Here is a 3439-nt window from a genome sequence, read left to right on the forward strand (position 1 = left end):
TAGCAAGGCGCCATTAGCCTTACATAGTTTGATAGCTATCGTATGAAATGTCTCATCAAGAAGGCTGTATTCACATCAAAGAATAAAAGATAAGTATTCGAGGAGCTGCATACTTTTCTTATTAGAATTCACTACTTATCCTGTTCCAGATTTCACGCCCGTCTGCGTTAGATAGTGTGCATTTCGGCCGCCTCTATCTGCAAGGTGTTGGCACATTTACCAACACATCACCCTCTCCATAGCGTATCACAATGACGAATTGGCAGAGGATGGCGCGGCGGCAGGTCTGCATGCGTCGTTCTCAGTACCTTCCCACGGAACCGGTGGATATCACATGTCTTGTACAATTTGTTTTCGTGGGCTATACAATTATCGTGCATCTCCCTGTTGCAGACGTTAGTTGCTTCGTTTTCCGTTGTAGTGCATAGTGCCCAAAAAAAATATAGTACTGGAGGCGCCGGGTATCGATCCCGGTACCTCTCACATGCTAAGCGAGCGCTCTACCATCTGAGCTACGCCCCCAGACAGCATTTAGTGTGCCGAAGTGCTATTAAATGGAGTTACTTCTGCTGAATGGCCAGTCCGGTTTCACAATACTTGGGCTGGACCGGCTCCAAGTGGAGCAGAGAAAGTTCGGGTGCGAGACTTGGGATACAAGTCATTCGGTGAAGTTTTCTGTGCAACTGGGGGCGTAGCTCAGATGGTAGAGCGCTCGCTTAGCATGTGAGAGGTACCGGGATCGATACCCGGCGCCTCCAGAGTTACATTTTACTATCCGTGATGACATTGCTGCGAGCTATCGTGGGCACTGTCCGTAAAAGTAAACTTTTCTATGAGGCTTCCGCTGCTACTTCTTCAGGATCTTGTCGTTTCGATGCGATGCTGGAATCCACTGGGTGATCAAAAAGTCAGTATAAATTTGAAAATTGAATAAATCACGGAGTAATGTAGATGAAGAGGTACAAATTCCGATGGAATGTTATCTATCCCTTCTGCTTTATTTGATTTTAAGTCTTCTAGAGCTCTTTTAAATTCTTTCTCTAGTACTGGAACCCCTACGCTCTTTCTTATTGACTCCAGTCGACATATATTGATCAAAACAGTTCGGTTAACCTTACTTAATGCGTAGCTGACCACCGAATGTCACGAGAGGTGGACCCGCCAGTATATTTGTAAAAGGAGGCGGAGACTACTGTGTTGTTAGCAGTAAAACCCCCGCGAGCACGCAGAAGTGCCGCAACGCGACGCGGCATGGACTCGACTAATGTCTGAAGTAGTGCTGGAGGGAATTGACACCATGAATCTTGCAGGGCTGTCCATAAATTCGTATGAGTACGGGGAGTGGATATCTCTTCTGGACAGCACGTTTCAAGGCATCCCAGATACGCATAATAATATTCATGTCTGGTGAGTTTGGTGGTCAGCGAACGTGTTTAAACTCAGAACTGTGTTCCTGGAGCCACTCTGTAGCAATTCTGGACGTGTGTGGTGTCGCATTGTGCTTGCTGGAATTGCCTACGTCCGTCGGAATGCACAATGGAGATGAATGAATGCAGGTGCTCAGACAGGGTGCTTACGTACGTGTTACCTGTCAGAGTTGTATCTAGACGTATCAGGGGTCCCATATCACTCCAACTGCATACGCCCCACACCATTACAGAACCTCTACCAGCTTGAACAGTCTCCTGCAGACATGCAGGGTCCGTGGATTTGTGAGGTTGTCCCCTTACCCATTCACGTCCATCCGCTCAATACAATCTGACGAGGCAAAATGTTTCCAGCCATCAACAGTCCAATGTCGGTGTTGACGGGCCCAGGTGAGGTGTAAAGCTTTCTGTCGTGCAGTTGTCAAGGGTACACGAGTGGGCCTTCGGTGCCGAAAGCCCATATCGATTATGTTTCGTTGCATGGTTCGCATGCTGATACATGTTGATGGCCCATCATTGAAATCTGAAGCAATTTGCGGAAGGGCCAGACACTTGTTCAGATGTTCAAATGTGTGTGAAATCTTATGGGACTTAAATGCTAAGATCATCAGTCCCTAAGCTTACACACTACTTAACCTAAATTATCCTAAGGACAAACACACACACCCATGCTCGAAGGAGGACTCGAATCTCCGCCGGGACCAGACACTTGTTGTCTTACATAGGCGTTGCCTAGCGCAGCGCCGTAGTCTGCCTGTTTATATATCTCAGTGTTTGTATACGCATGCCTATACCAGTTTCTTCGGCGCTTCAGTGTAGTATCCTTCCACGTGCGCTGACTCGCTGATAAAAATGGCACGTGTATCATACTTTCATGGCGCCACCAAACGTCTCGCAGTGAGATATTCACTGGGACTTTTCTCAACGAGGCGACATTGATTAGTAGCTGACGAGATATGTGACTTTGCATAACCCAACACTCGCAACGTGAGACAGTTCACACTGATGATGGAGAATCTCTTTAGATAGCACCTTGCTGTACAGCTCATTAAAATTACACTTGCTCTAACTGAAGTATTTTTCATTATGGTCCACTGTCTGAACGTTGTCTTTTAATTGGATGTGCATCAGGCCAGTGAACAGACCGCTCCGTCCCTTTCTTTGAAAGGGGTAATCGATCAGACGCACGTAATTCTCACAGTAAAGTGTTTCGTGCAGCCAGGGAAATGATCGGTTGAAATATGTCAAGGAGTTCTGACTTTCCAGTTTAAAGCCGTTAACGAAAGAACACGGATAGTGTTCGGTCGTCGGCCGGCCGAAGTGGCCGTGCGGTTCTAGGCGCTGCAGTCTGGAACCGCGAGACCGCTACGGTCGCAGGTTCGAATCCTGCCTCGGGCATGGATGTTTGTGATGTCCTTAGGTTAGTTAGGTTTAATTAGTTCTAAGTTCTAGGGGACTAATGACCTGAGAAGTTGAGTCCCATAGTGCTCAGAGCCATTTGAACCATTTGTTCGGTCGTCTGCCTCAGAACAGTGCGCCGCCAGCCTCTCCTTTTCTTTCACTGAAACACAGTTAAAGGTACAATATAAATTGAGTACATGGTATGATTGTCCATGTAAAATAATGAACTCCACTAATTACGAGAAAATAGACATTTTGTAAGCCACTCGACTCAGTTTAAATATGTTCCATACAAGCTACCATCACAGTTTAATACATACAGTCATGATACTCTCCGGTGCAAAGCTGTTACTGTTTGACAGATGGAGCGCCGTCGCAGTACTAGCGGCGAGAAAGCAGTCAGTCAGATGCGTCGTAAGAATACTGTTTGTTTTCAATTATTTTCTACTTAATTAACGGAATAGTTGTTACGTTTTCGCGTTCCATGCGTTAATAAGTTACCAAGAGACATGAATTATCGTGAAATACATGAAAAAAGCTGCCGAACCACACTTATTCTATGACATAAGCTACAACTCATTCATAGAGAGATACTTTAGAATATGTCTATA

The 3439-nt window shown here is 45.9% G+C and overlaps 2 non-coding genes across 2 annotated transcripts; one reads left to right on the top strand and one right to left on the bottom strand.

The window, feature by feature from the left end:
* Positions 1 to 449: 449 nt before the first annotated feature.
* Positions 450 to 522, bottom strand: Trnaa-agc (transfer RNA alanine (anticodon AGC)). Its single transcript has one exon. It is a non-coding gene; the product is annotated as a tRNA-Ala (tRNA).
* Positions 523 to 685: 163 nt separating this feature from the next.
* On the top strand, positions 686 to 758 carry Trnaa-agc (transfer RNA alanine (anticodon AGC)). Its single transcript has one exon. It is a non-coding gene; the product is annotated as a tRNA-Ala (tRNA).
* The last annotated feature ends 2681 nt before the right edge of the window (positions 759 to 3439 follow it).

This window comes from Schistocerca serialis, chromosome 1 (genome assembly GCF_023864345.2).
Source record: "Schistocerca serialis cubense isolate TAMUIC-IGC-003099 chromosome 1, iqSchSeri2.2, whole genome shotgun sequence".
NCBI lineage: Eukaryota > Metazoa > Arthropoda > Insecta > Orthoptera > Acrididae > Schistocerca > Schistocerca serialis.